Raw genomic sequence first — 15434 nt, forward strand, 5'->3', positions numbered from 1 at the left:
AACCCCAAAGGGGTCGCGAGATGAAGGTTGAGAACCTCTGTCCTAGGGGTTGCTCTGCTGTTTTTGCTTCTGTGATAGGATGGCTTACCCTCCTTTACTCTCCCAGCTTCAGCCACCCTCCAGTATTTATTCAGCTTCGATTCCCGTCACTTCAGTTTTCTGACCTCACTGAGGTGAGGGCCTTTCCTTTCCCCATTCCACCCACTCCTAGTCAAACTAGTCTGTTGTTCGAATCTAAGATGGTCTTATAATTAAAAAACCCAGTAGCAGATATTGGGGTAAAAGTTGAAAGACAGAGAAGCAGAACAAGCTGCACCCACCATCTATCACCTCACCAACTCCACGAATCCTCTGACTGAAACACTGAGTCTTCACCCGAAAGGGTCTCAGCTGAACTGCCTTAGTTCCTGTTTCCTCAGCCTTATATACTTTTCTCTGCCCTGCAGTCACTTCCTGGGATTAAAGGTGTGTGTGCTTCCCAGTACTGGGATTAAAGGTGTGTGCCACCACTGCCTGGCTCTGTTTCCAGTGTAGCCTTGAACTCTGCCTCTGGAGTGATAGGGTTAAGGGTGTGTGCCACCACTGTCTCTATAGTCCAATCCTCAGGCAAGTTTGTTAGGGTACCCAATATATCACCACACGAGTCTTCATTTGTTCTGAATCACCAGAGTCCCCGAGAGGGTGTTCCTCATCTACCACGAAGTCAGTCCAATCAACTCTTCATTTTGTGCTAATTAAATGATTCCTAAGATGCAAACTCTTATCAGAACACCCTTGCCCGAGTTTGCTTTATTTATGTCTCTTAAGAGCCAAATCAAAATCTCTAATCAGAACTGTGGTGGCTGCCTGTGATCTTGCCTCTGCTGACTGCTCATCGGCCTGGCGTGGTTCTGACTCCTCCGCTTGCCTGGAAGAGTTGTTCTCCCCATGGATGGATGGACCTCATTGCAAGAGGCTCCCTGCAGTCTCAGGACTGCTGCACTGTTTCTAGGCCAGGCACTCTACCTTCCTCTCACTTCCCCTTCATTTCCAAAGAAGCTGGGAGTTCTTCAGTACAATATTCTTCATCCTAATTTCATGACAACTCCAAGTATCAAGTTGACGGAATCATTGGTTGGATATTATCTAGCTTAAAAACTCGTGGTTGCTCTTGGAAACCTGGGAACGCACTTCACCTCCAGCATTAACACGAGGTAGAAATAATTGATATGATGAATGTTTAAATAAATGATTACTTAACCATTTTACTCCATTCATACTATAGTTCTCAAGTTTAAGAATAAAATAAAATCACCACAGTAATTACATAAAAGAAATATAGATTTCTATTTTAGTTATTTTGTTAATTTGACTTTTACTACAAGCAAATTTTGTAATATTTGAAACACTTTCTAACTACGCCCATCTTACCATCTCATGCCTACATTTTATGTGATTAAGATGAAGTTCTGAAAGAGCTACAGTGCAGTAGCCAAAACAATGGTATTAGAATTATAAAATTGTTATCTGTAGCTTGAGTTTATTAGCATGAAAACTGGCACTTGTAGGAACATATAAAATATTGATTTGAGATAGCACTGTATATTTTAGTGCCTACTAAGCATAGGAGGGCATGGTTTTGAAATTATAAAGATAATACAAAGGTCGCTTTATGGTTTTATTTTTTCATATTATTGGAAGATATTTTGAAGTCAGTATTTTCTATAAAAATACCTAAATGTATAATTTTAATAAATTTATCTGCCCAATTTACTGTTTATTTTTGTTTGGGTTTGGAGACAAACCAGAAGGAATATGAACTTAGCTCTTTCCTCCCGGGATCCAAGAATGCACCATTCAAATTGAGTCAGCATATCCACGTGAAAATGGACTGTTCATCCAGAGGACACGGATGTTCCTTTTGGCTTCAGTCCTTCCAGACTGGATACATATCAAGATTTCTTCAGTGTTGTTACTGTTAATTATTAGTTCTGGTAAAAGTTAAGAAATAGTGTTATTCTAGCTTGAAATCCCTCAGGCTGACCAGTCATCTCAAAATAAACGTTAAGATTTGAACAACAACAATTTTAAATTCGAAAATTTAAAACTAATTCGTAGGCTAGGGAGATAGAAGCAGGTATGAGAAATGGAATTAAAATTTCTAATGTCCTACTTAAATTCCAGGAAGGCATGTTAGCCTGCCTGTGATTCTATTTCTCAGACAGTAGAGGCAGGAACCACCCAAGAAAACTGGGTAGGTAGACTAGCCTGATCAGTGATCTCTGTGTGAAATCAAGAGACACTGTCCTCTGTTGTTTGAATCTTAGATGGTCTTTAATTAAAAAACCCAGATCCAGATATAAGGGTAAAAGCTGAAAGATCAGAGAAGCAGAACAGCCAGCCACTAGTCTTACCTCTGAAATCCTCAACCTAAAGAGAGAGAGTTCCTGTTTCCTCATGCCTAATATACCTTTCTGTGCCCTTATATATTACTTCCTGGGATTAAAGACATTTGTGCTTCCCAAGCAAAGGCATGAGATCTCAAGTGCTGAGATTAAAGGTGTGCCACCACTGCCTTACCTCTATGTCTAATCTAGTGGCTGGTTCTGTCTCTGATCCTCAGGTAAGTTTATTAGGGTACATAATATATCACCATATTTCTCCTTTTTTTGTCTAAAATAATAAAAGAAGGTTATAACTAATATAAGAAAAACTATATACAATAAGTATATACAATATATATAGTCAATTACATTAACAATGTTCAATTAACCTTTGACAGATTCAGAAAAAAGTCCAAAATGTTGTACCCAATTCACTTTCTATCCTAACTTGTATTACCAACTGAAAACTATCTTTTGATGTCTTTCAAACTTATACACTTTACACCTCTTCAGTGAGTTTCTTTTCTGAATTTGTTAACAAGGAAAACTATAACTATTTAATCTTCAACTCCCTCAGAAACCCAAGAAGGAAATAATATTACCTAAGCAAACGGAAGTGCAAACAAGCAACTTTGAAAAAAATGTGATAAATGACAACAGCCGGCTGCCTGGACAGTCATCAGAGGTTCCTATGCAACACTGGGGCATCCTTCTTTGGCCTACAGGCCTAGCATATCTGACAGACACATCTGTGAAGCAGGATTTTCTAAAGAGCCTTCCTACCTTGTCTTGGCAAGGATCGGCAGTCTTTTCCTTTGTGTCCTGCTTGTCCACTTTGGACAGCATACTGTCAGCAGTCAAGGCAAGGGCACTTTCTTGCCCAGTGGCTAACTTTTGCCACAGTGAAAGTAAACTCCATACGGAGGTTCTTCGATGCCCATCATCTTCTCTGAAGAAGATTGGTGCTGCCAGGAGCAGACATGTCTCATTGTCATTAAAAAAAGAAAAAAAACCCATGTTATTAAAATATTTTAAATGCCATATTCTGTAGATCTCTGAAGTGTTTGAAGATGACCTGTATATCTAAGATATATCTCTGTTTGACCTTGAAAACATACCTAACATGACTACAAGTTTGATTATAATAGGTGACTAACTACTAATTTGCATTTCTTTATATCCTAGTTAGTTGGTCATAATAACTTTCAAGGGCTAGCAATTTGCATTACATTGTTAAATGAGCTGTATAGTTACAATATCTTGAACAAGATTAGAAATATATGTATAGTATTTTCTAATAAATTAATCTCAAATTTGTATCAGTATATACAATTTATATACAATATACAAAAATCCAATCCAATGTAAAATATTTAAAACTAGTAGTTGCTTTCTAAACGTAGATTCAATAATCTACCTTTTTATGTTATCATATCCGTATTCTCTTTATTTTCTTTTCAGAGTAAATTCAACAATCTACCCTTTATCCATCATTTTTATATCTCTTTTTCAGAGTAGATTCAATAATCTACCTTTTATCCATCATTTCTATATCTTTTTTTCTCAGAGTAGATTCTATAATATACCTTTTATCTTATATCTATATCCTCTTTTTTCTTTTTTCTTTTATAAAACAAGAACCTTAAATCTAACCTCCTTTGTTTAGCCTTTTTCCTGACCATTAACAATAAGAACTTGTAACCAACCATCCTAAAGAATGACAATTATCCATAACCCATTGAATGAACCAAAATCCACCTACCCTATTACCCCTTGGGAATGTGGGCATCATGTTCTTAAAATTACTTCCTGCTGTCTGGGGGTGAAGGCATCTTTAGAGGTTCCTGAAAGAAATTTTTGGGGTTAATTGTCAAGTCCTGGGAGAGGTAGCTATATCATTTGTTGTCCAGTCTCTGCATAATGGGAAAGTGCAGGGCTTGTCTCAAGTCCTTGCTTGAGCAGTCTATGAGACTGGATCATTTCATCTAGCCATCTTGAAATTGTCCTGAGCAGTTTGTAGTCCAAAGCCAATCTTTGGGTGGTGTTTGCCATCTTAGTGGTATTATCCTGATGGAATCATCATTGTGGGGCCCCATCATCTTTTTGGAAACTTCAAAGTCACTATTAGGCATGGTCATGATTCACTGCAGAAAACTAATAGAGACTGAAACCCCAAAAATCATGTACAAGAAGCTAGATGAAGCCTTTTTTCTAGAATTAATTAATACTCTATATGACCATTAATATCATGACAAAAGTTTAATATATATATGTATATATATTATAAATTTTGATAAAATTCATACTAAGAAAAGTTTTATAGAGTCAAAACAACACCAAAGAATTATGGGGTTTTTAATAGCAATAGAATAGTCCCTTAATTTTGGTTTTTCTTTTGTCCCAAATCAGGTGGCTCTTCTGACATGAAACAGAGATTTTGAATTTTCCTTTTAATAAACATGCTTGTGTTTAGAGAAGTAAAGAGCCACACTCCAACTCCAAAGCCAGTTTTAATTTTTAATTGAACTGGGACTATATAAAGACCATTTGCATTATGTATTGGTGAAATTATTAAGGCCACTCCATGTAGTTAAAAGGGAGGTTTGTTTAGTGGCGTAATGAAGGGATAGGTAGGTTGCAGGGTCTGAGGAAGACATAACACAGTCCGGTGGTGTTCTCTGGAGAAATCTGCTCGGTCTACCCCAGCATCCAGGGTCCAGAAACCAAGAGAAGGCGGCGCATCTGTATCTTGGGTCTTCAGGGCCCTCAGGGTCCTCTCTCGGCCCTGCCTTGTAGGCGTGACAGTTACTAAAGCCTCAATGGGGGTTGGAACTTCCAGATCAAATCTGGAATGGCTACCCACTACAATTATGTGTCTGTAGAGAACAGCAGAAAAAAACATTTAGGAAGACTTATGAAACTTTATCCTGTTAGATATATAATATACCAATAGGCCAATTTTCTTTTTCTTGGACATTTCTTCTGGATGATTTGTCCTTTTCCTCAGATGTCTCATTTGTCCAGTGTTCTTCAGATTCCTTAGCCTTCATTCTCCTGAAAGACAAAAAATAAAACCCTTCCCTAAACCTAACTTTGGGAAGGTTCCTTTTTGGCAAGTTCTATCTGATTAATTGAAGAGCTTTTGTTAGTGGTATAAATTAGTTTAAATAGAATGATCATGCTGGTTGGTGAACTATCACCTCTTCTAATTAAGAGGTCTCTCTTGTTCAGATTGAAACCTTATCAATTTTGATGGTATCCATAGCTTTTCTTCTCCTGTGGAAACAAAAGCAAAATCTCATCCTCAATGTAACATATATACTGGCTTCCATTCTGAGGTCAGCACATCTTTAAAGTATATAGGCTGATTTAATTCTTTATTTTTTTCTATTATCCAATGTCTCTCTGCAGCTGTTGTTCCTTTCTCATTAGCATTGAGAAAATTCAAAGTTAATGAAGTGTTATGTAATCTATTTCTGGGGTTTTTTGTTACCTCTTTCTGTTTTTTTAACATATCCTTTAGAGTTCTGTTTGATCTTTCTATAACTGCTTGGCCTGTAGGATTATGTGGTATACGTGTAATATCCTTTATATTGTAATAAGCAAAAAACTGTTTCATTTTGGCGCGGGGCCATCTTCGGGGCCGGGAGACCCAGCGAGACCGCGAGCGCGCGCGTCCCCCGCCCTCGAGCCGCCGCCCGCCGCCGCGCCGCGCGATCCGCACCGGCCTCCCCGAGAGCGAGCCGGCCGCCGCGACCGCCACCGCGCTAACCGCCGCCAACCGCCACCGAGGTGCCCGGAGAGAGCGGAGAGGCGGCATGAGCGAGGCGGGCGAGGCCACCACCGGCGGCACCACGCTCCCGCAGGCCGCGGCCGACGCGCCCGCCGCGGCGCCCCCGGACCCCGCGCCCAAGAGCCCGGCGGCCGGCGGCGCGCCCCAGGCCCCGGCGCCCGCCGCGCTGCTCGCGGGGAGCCCCGGTGGAGACGCAGCCCCCGGGCCCGCCCCGGCCTCGTCAGCCCCCGCGGGCAGCGAGGACGCGGAGAAGAAAGTTCTCGCCACCAAAGTCCTTGGCACTGTCAAATGGTTCAACGTCAGAAATGGATATGGATTTATAAATCGAAATGACACCAAAGAAGATGTGTTTGTACACCAGACCGCCATCAAGAAGAATAATCCACGCAAGTATCTGCGCAGTGTGGGAGATGGAGAGACGGTGGAGTTTGATGTGGTTGAAGGAGAAAAGGGTGCTGAAGCAGCAAACGTGACTGGCCCAGACGGAGTTCCTGTAGAAGGGAGTCGCTACGCTGCTGATCGGCGCCGCTACAGGCGCGGCTACTATGGCAGACGCCGTGGGCCTCCCCGTAATGCTGGTGAGATTGGAGAGATGAAGGATGGAGTCCCTGAAGGAGCACAGCTCCAGGTTCATCGGAATCCAACTTACCGCCCAAGGTTCCGCAGGGGACCTCCTCGCCCACGACCTGCCCCTGCGATTGGAGAGGCTGAAGATAAAGAGAATCAGCAAGCGGCCAATGGTCCAAACCAGCCGTCTGCCCGCCGTGGATTCCGACGCCCCTACAACTATCGGCGCCGGCCCCGTCCCCTGAACACTGTTTCACAAGATGGCAAAGAGACCAAGGCAGGTGAAGCATCAACTGAGAACCCAGCTCCAGCCACCGAGCAGAGCAGCGCCGAGTGACCCTGGCCCCCAGGCACCTTCACCACCAGCAGGGTGACCTTAAGAATTAATGACAATTCAAAAACAAGGCAAAAAGCACACCCACGACCTTACCAACACCAAAGAACCATCTAAGCAATAAAATGGAAGACTAACCAAGATTTGGACATTAGAATGTTTACTGCTATTCTCTACGAAACTAACAGCTACAAAGGGAATGAGCCAGCAATGTCCATCAAGCTGCATCCCGGGAACCTGCACAGGCGCAGGAGAGCGGCCTCCCCAGTTTCAGCAACCACTAGCTTTATATTTTTTTCCTGGTTTTTACTGTTTTGGTAATATGAATTAAAAGAAGAAATATTAATACCACATGGGGATTACCCCAACCAAAGAAATCTGAAATATATAGTAAATGCTCTTTTTCCTTTGTTGTTCATTTTGGATGCTGGTGCTAAACTTCCAAGTGTCATGATTTAAAACAAAATTTTATGCCCTTATTTATTCCTAGGATGAGGGGAGAACATTTTTGCTTTCTTACATAGCTCTCTCTGAAATGTGCAGTAACAAGTTCCTCAAAAATAAAATTTTTACCTTCAAAGGAAAAAAAAAAAAAAAAAAAAAAAAAACTGTTTCATTTTACCAGAGACATATGCTGGAGCATTGTCACTTTATTTGTACAGGTATATCCATGATGGCTATAACTTCTAGCAAATGAGTGGTTACAGAATCAGGCCCATCCTGCCCCAGACTTCCCTTCTGGACCAGAGGTGAGTATCTGGGCCCATCCCAGACCCTATCCCTGGGCACCAGCCACTCCCAGGAAGACCTGCCCAACTTGGCCCCAGGTTCTGGCCACAGGGCAGGTTCCCTTCTAGCCCCACCAGGAAGGATCCCCTTCTCCAAGACCCCTGGCAGACCCTGCAATCTCCACGCCCTGCCCCCATGCCCATCTGCCTGAGACCCCAGCCACTTCCTGAGACTTAGAGACCAGCCCCCAGCTCCCATCCTGCCCCGGACTTCCCTTCTGGACAAGAGCTCCCATCCTGCCCCGGACTTCCCGTCTAGATAAAAGCTTCTATCCTGCCCCGGAGTTCCCATTTGGACAAGAGAGCTCCCATCTGGACAAGAGAGAGAGACTTCCTGGATCTGTCAGCTCTGTCTGAACCAAGTGGGCTGATAAGACAAAGAACGAACCACAAGGAGACAGGCAGACGTCAAGACAGAAGTACATACAACAAAATGAAGAGCAATACAGCATCACCAGAACCTAGCCCGCCTCCAACATCTAGACCTGAACATCAAAAATTGGAAGAAGCAGAAGAAATCAGCCTTATGAATAATATCATGAAGAAGATAGAGGCTTGTGTAGAGGAAAAGACAAAAAAAATGGGAAGAATGCTATAAACAGCTAGAGGAAAGGGCAAACAAATTAGAAGAAAACAATAAAGTCCTGGAAGAAAACAATAAAGTACTGAAAGAAAATCATGAAAAAGCAATGAAACAAATAAAGGAAACAGTCCAAGGAAATAGAAAAAATGAAGAAGACACAAACAGAGGGAATGCTGGAAATAGAAAATCTGAGTAAACGATCAGGAACTTCAGATGCAAGTATAACCAACAGAATGTAAGAGATGGAAGAGAGGATTTCTGGCATTGAAGATACAGTAGAAGAAATAGATTCATCAGTCAAAGAAAACACGAAAGCCAACAAAGTCATAAACCAAAATGTCCAAGAAATTTGGGACACCGTGAAAAGACCAAACCTATGAATAATAGGGATAGAAGAAGGAGAATGCCAACTCAAAGGCACAGAAAATATATTCAACAAAATCATAGAAGAAAACTTTCCCAACTTAAAGAAGGAAATGCCTATGAAGATATAAGAAGCCTATAGAACACCAAACAGACTAGACCCCCCAAAAAAGTCCCCTGGCCACATAATAATTAAACAAATAAACATACATAATAAAGAAAGAATATTAAGAGCAGCAAAGGAAAAAGGCCAAGTAACCTATAAAGGCAAACCCATCAGAATAACACCCAATTTCTCAATGGAGACTTTGAAAGCCAGAAGGACCTGGACAGATGTAATGCAGACACTAAGAGACCATGGATGTCAGCCCAGACTATACCCAGAATCAGCCTTTTCAGAACTTAGAGCTGTTGCCCATTGAAATCCTGAATAGGTATCAATGGTGTGGTGTACATATTTTAATTTTCCAAATTCTACAAAATGAAACACATCCTTCTGCCAGATTTTATTCCTCTGAGTACCATTTAGGTTACATCCTGCTGGTAATGAAGTTTGATTGTATAAAGAATAAGTAGGACATTTCCTTGGCTTGTTGCCAGGTTATGAAAAAAAAATCCTTTTTTAAACCCTTACTATTGACATACTGTTTTGTATGAAATTCTGAGGCCTCCAGCACATTTCCTATCAATAATTTATCAATCTCATCATTACCTTGTGCTAGAGGGCCTGGCAGACCCATAGGGGATCAGATGTGAATTATATATAAGGAATGATTCCTATTCCTGATTATTTATTATAATTGAATAAATAATAGAGTTAATTCTAACTCATCAGGGATAAATTCAGCAGTTTCAATATGTAAGATCGCTCTTTTGGCATACTGACAGTAACTATGTTGAGAGGTTCCATAAAAACCATTAATACCATCAGAATGGCATATAATTCTGATTTTTGGACAGATTTATAAGGACTTTGAACCACTTTACTTAAATGTTCTGATTTGTAACCTGCCTTTCCTTTTTGGTTTGCATCTGTATAATATGTAGAGGCTCTAGATATTGGTGTTTCCTGTACAATGTGAGGCAGGGTCCAGTTAGAGCTCTTTATAAGTTTATAAGCTTTTGGGATATTTGTTCTTAATTTCTCCCAAAAAAATACTGCAAGCTATTTACCAAAGTTCACTTTCTGCCCATAATTTGTTAATTTCTTCATCATTAGTTAAAAGCACTACAATTTCTGCTGGGTCTATTTCTCCTAATTGACAAAGTCTCAATTTTACTTTTAAAATCAACTCAGAGATCTTTTCCACATAAATTTTTTATTTTTCACTCTGTTTATTTGGTAGAAATATCCATTCCAATATAATATCTTCCCTCTGTATTAAAACTCCTGTTGGAGACTAACTAGAGGGTAAAATAAGCAAAATACAATCAAGCTTTGGATCCAAATGATCCACATGTGCATCCTGTATTTTTTTTCCCACCAAGGCCAATTCTCTCTCAGCTTCACCTGATAATTCTCTTGGACAATTTAAGTCCTTGTCACCCTCTAAGGTTTTGAAGAAACTACTCAGTTCATTATTTTTTTACAATAGTGGTCCATAGATGGGAAATGTCTCTGAATAATCATTAAGAGTCCGCAACTGATCTCTCCTAATTTGTACCCTTTGGGGTCTAATTTTTTGTAGACCTATTTTATATCCTAAATATAGTTAATAGAATCATCTCTTTGTATCTTTTAAGGAGCAATTTGTAATCCACAACAAGGCAAAATTTTCTTTACTTCTTCAACATTCTTTCTAAAGTATCTGCATTTGAATCAGCTAGTAAAATATTGTCCATGTAATGATAAACTATAGATTGAGTAAATTATTTATGTATTACTTCCAATGACTGTCATACAAAATATTAGCACAGGGTTGGACTATTTAACATTTCTTATGGAAGAAGCTTCCATTGATATCTAACAGGCTAAGAATTATTATAAGTAGGCACAGTGAAGGCAAATCTTTCTCTGTCTTTTTCTTGTAAGGGTATTTAGAAGAAACAGTCTTCTAAATCTATAACTATAAGATGCCATTCTTTAGGTAACAGAAAAGGCAAAGGAGTTCCAGATTGTTGAGAGCCCATTGGTTGAATTACCTTGTTAATAGCTCTTAGATCTGTTACCATTCTCCACTTATCATATTTCTTTTAAAACATACATGAGAATTTCAAGGTCTGGTTGATTCTTCAATATGCATTTAACTGCTCTTGTACCAGCTCTTCTAATGCCTGCAGTTTTTCTGTTGTTAAAGACCATTGCTGAACCCCTACAGGCTTGTCTGTTAACCATTTTAAAGGTAGAGCTGTTGGTGTCTTTGAAAGATCATCAGTTGTTATGCCCTGTTCTTGTACAATCTGGATGGTTGGTGACTGTTCTTTATAATACCTTCTAATATTTTTCCCAGAAATATGTTAGATTATGATTTGTTCCTGAGATTGAAGGAATGTTAATCTGGTTATTCTATTGTTGTAATAAATCATGGCCCCATAGATTCATAGCTATATTAGCTACATATGGCTTTAACTTCCTCTCTGTCCTTCTGGCCCTATACATTCAACCCATCTCACTCTCTGTTTCACTTGAGACAATGTTCCAACCCCTAAAAGCTGAACATTTACCTCCTGAAGAGGCCAATTTGAATGCCAAAATTCTGGTGCAAATATTGTTACATCCAAACCTGTGTCTACAAGACCTTCAATGAGAATGTCATTTATTCATATTTTTAATTTTGGTCTTTGTTCATTTATAGAAATTTGCCAAAAAATTCACTTTATGGTTTCTCCCCAAATTTTTGTTCTCTCTTCTGTATCTGTTCTATCCCCCTGAACAGTATGGTTTTTTACAATAGGCATTAGATTCTTTAATTGCTCTGGGAAGTGGTTTCTTCTATGATGGCAGGAAAGACTGAACTGAATTTTCATGGGGTCCTGTGAGAGGCCCCTCAGGGAGTTTCCTGATGGCAAATGTAAAGGATTACCTTGTCTGTCCCTTGTTGATCTACATTTGTTAGTCCAATGTTTGCCTTTCCCATACCTTCTGCATAATCCAGAAGGGAGGGGCATTCTGTTGCCATTGTTCCTTGGAAAAACATTGTTTCTAGGAATGCCCTGTTTACAGTCCCTCATTAAGTGACCTTGTTTACCACAATTGAAACATCTGACATTACTATTTTTCTTCAATCCCCTGGAAATCACCTCTTCTATCCAAGTATCATCATGGTCATGAGATTCAATATTCATTGCTTCTGGAATCCATTCCTCTAAGGGTGCTGATCTTTCCTTCAATGGCCTAATTACCCTTTTGCTTTGTGCACTAGCATTTTCAAAAGCCAGAGATATAATTATTATCTCTCTAGCTTCTGAATTTTGTATCATTCTATTTACTGGTGAAATCAGCCTTTGTAAGAAATCAGTGATGGTTTTTTTTGGGCCCTGTGTAACTTTTATAATTACTCAATTTTCTTTCCTACTTCTTCAATTCTGTCCCAAGCATTCAAGGATACCATTCAGCATAAAGCAGGACTTGGTCATTATATAGAGACTGCTTTTCTACATTAGCATATTCTTCCTCTCCAAGAAGTTGATCTTGGGAGATTTCCATACCTCTAGCCCTATTTCACTGTTCAATGCTTTTAGCCTCATCCTTCCACCAGGTCCTCCATTGTAATTTGTGACCAGTCTCCAAGACTGTTGTAACCAAATCTTTCTAGTCTTGAGGGATAATTCTATTACAAGTTGATCACGAATTTAACATCTGCTTCACAAATGGGGAATGCATACTATGTGACACTATAGCTTCTTTGAATCTTCTCAAATATGACATCTGCACAGAAATCCAGTCAGCTCTTACACCGCCTTGAACATTTGGCAGTTCCTGTAAGGTTACTGGATAGATTAAAGTTAGCTGTTTGAAAGCCCTCAGCTGTTTTTCTATAACCATATAATGTGATGCTGAGATTGGCTCACCTTTCAATTTTTTTTATCTGGGTCTGTTTGGGTCTCAATATCTTTATAATCTGTTTTAACAAGTTCTTCTAAAACTTTTATCTTGGCACTCATATTAACCAACTTTTTAAATGATAAAACAAATATGATCAAACAAATAATATTTATATTTGACATTACATCCATCCAATCAACATTAATTATCTTCTCATTTAATTGTTCCATTTTCAGACCGTTTAATGTATAGTCAAACAGAGACCAAATGCCTTCCATTGTAAAAACTTTTCTTATTTTTTAATGTGGGAAAAAAACTTTTCTTTAACTAATTCCTCCCTTTAAGAAATCTTAATTGACCCACCAAATCTGCTGACAACTATGATTCAGATGATGGTGTGGCAGCAGCCAGAGGATGAGGCCCAGAGAAAGCCGAAAGGGAAGAACTACAGAGCCAGCTGTTTGTATGGAGGAACGTGCAAAAGCAGCTAATTCCAGCATGTTTGGAGCCTGTGCCTGGGGAGTTTGCTGTGAAGAGGCTGCAATAGAAACTTAGTCAGCAGGTTAGAGACTCTGCCCCACATGGGTTGGAGACTCCGGTTGTGTGTTCTGGCCGTGTATAGCTCTAGCCTGAGCTGGGGCCTGCAAGGCCACGGGTAAGCGGCTTTTTTGTGGGTTTGTGCCCCACAAGTTGGACGCTAGATGTTGTTGTTCTAGTTCAGTCAGTAGAGCATGTGTCTCTTAATCTCAGGGTAATGGGTTCAAGCCCCACATTGGGTGCTAGATGTTGTTCAAATCTTAGATGGTCTTTTAATAATAATAATAAAAAAAAAAACAGAGCCAGATATCAGGGTGAAAGCTGAAAGATCAGAGAAGCAGAGCAGCCAGCCACTAGTTCTTACCTCTACAAAATCCTAAAGAGAGTGAGTTCCTGTTTCCTCACACCTTATATACCTTTCTCTGCCCTGCCATATTACTTCCTGGGATTAAAGGTGTGTGTGCTTCCCAAGCAAAGGCATGAGATCTCAAGTGCTGGGATTAAAGGTGTGTGCCACCACTGCCTGACTTCTATGTCTAATCTAGTGGCTGGCTCTGTCCTCTGATCCTCAGGCAAGTTTGTCAGGGTACACAATACATCACCATAGTCCTCAATAAATAGGGTGGAGAGCAAATGGGAAACAAAACTTCTGACATCAGTCTTGAGCCCCCACAAGCATCATTCAATGATGATTAGTTTTAATTATCAACTTGACACAGTCTAGAATCATCTAGTAAGACAGCCTCAATGAGGGATCATCTACATCAGGTTGACTTGTGGGTATGTCTGGGGGGGTTGTCTTTATTACCTGGACTGATGTGGGAAGGCACACCCTAAGTGTGGGTGGCACCTTCAGGTGGTGGCCCAGATAAAGGGACATGGAAGAAGAAAAGCCTTTCACCATTTTGCTTCCTTGAGTTTCACTCTCACTGTGACTTTATCTGTTCTGGTGTTGCTGTTGTAGCATGCTACTTAATTTGTTAGAGACAGCTTCTTCAGGCCTCGACTATAGTCTGAAGGCCAGTGGCTCTCCAGGAATCCTTAGTGGAACTGCTGGGGCAACCAGTATCATATTCTGAGCAACTACCAGGTCCTCAGTTTCTTTTGTCTGATCCAGACATCATTAGATTACTCTAAACACACCATGTAAGCTAATTGAGTGAATTCTTTCTTTACTATATCACGGTGCTGGTTTTGCATCTCTAGAGTACCCTGACTAATACAAGCCAGATTTTTAGGAAAGCATAATATGTGTTTTTCAGAAAGGAATCTGAAATCAGAAGTGGAGAATGGTGTGTGGCGTTGCAAGTCTCCTCCATCATCATTTGCTTTCTTCTTTCCACATGTTACAGATACAAGCTGCTGCCCTGCTGGTGGCCAGCTACTTGCTGAGTGCGTGCAAATCAAGATAGGACTGCACAAGTGGTGGGATGTTGTGGCCAGAACACCTGCCATAGTCATGGAAAACGTAATTCAGTTTTCCTGCTAGCTCCAAACAAAGAAAATTGCAACAAATATGGCATATATGCAAATTGTCTTACCTTGCTTGTCTGACCTCAAATATCAAGTTTTAAAATTTGACCCTATGTTTTTCAAAATGGTAATTTGTCAAAAAGTTACCAGCCACTGTGACTTAAAACAGTAATAGCCTGAGGTTCTCACAGGATCTATTAAGTATAGAAGCTTTTACTCTTTCATAAAATACACCTGTGTTTATAGAATGTCTCTCACATTACTTTCTGTTTAGTATATATTTACTAAGAAAACATAATCTCAATTGTGTATATGATAGCATGAAGCTAAAATTAATACATAAAAGGAGAGGTAGATAACTTCTCATTTACAGTCTGCTCAGTGGTTAGTTTTATGTGTTAACTTGATTAGAGTCTAGTTCTGGTTATATAATCAAACTCTGATCTAGCTGTTGCTTTGAAGATATTTGTACATGTAGTTATAGCTTCAGAGCATTCTAAGTTAAGTAGATTATTGTTTTGTTTTTCAAAGAAGAGGCTACCCCAGAGTGGGAAATGCTATTATTTATTTGTTTGTTTGTTTGCTTGCTTGTTTGTTTGGTGTGTGTGTGTGTGTGTGTGTGTGTGTGTGTGTATGTGTGTGTGTGTG

The 15434-nt window shown here is 39.9% G+C and overlaps 1 pseudogene across 1 annotated transcript; it reads left to right on the plus strand.

The window, feature by feature from the left end:
* Nucleotides 1–5999: 5999 nt before the first annotated feature.
* LOC102909396 (Y-box-binding protein 3 pseudogene) lies at nucleotides 6000–7460 on the plus strand (annotated as a pseudogene). The gene has a single exon (XR_013045059.1). The product of XR_013045059.1 is annotated as a Y-box-binding protein 3 pseudogene (transcript).
* The last annotated feature ends 7974 nt before the right edge of the window (nucleotides 7461–15434 follow it).

Source organism: Peromyscus maniculatus, chromosome 16 (assembly GCF_049852395.1).
Source record: "Peromyscus maniculatus bairdii isolate BWxNUB_F1_BW_parent chromosome 16, HU_Pman_BW_mat_3.1, whole genome shotgun sequence".
In the NCBI taxonomy this organism is placed as follows: Eukaryota; Metazoa; Chordata; class Mammalia; order Rodentia; family Cricetidae; genus Peromyscus; species Peromyscus maniculatus.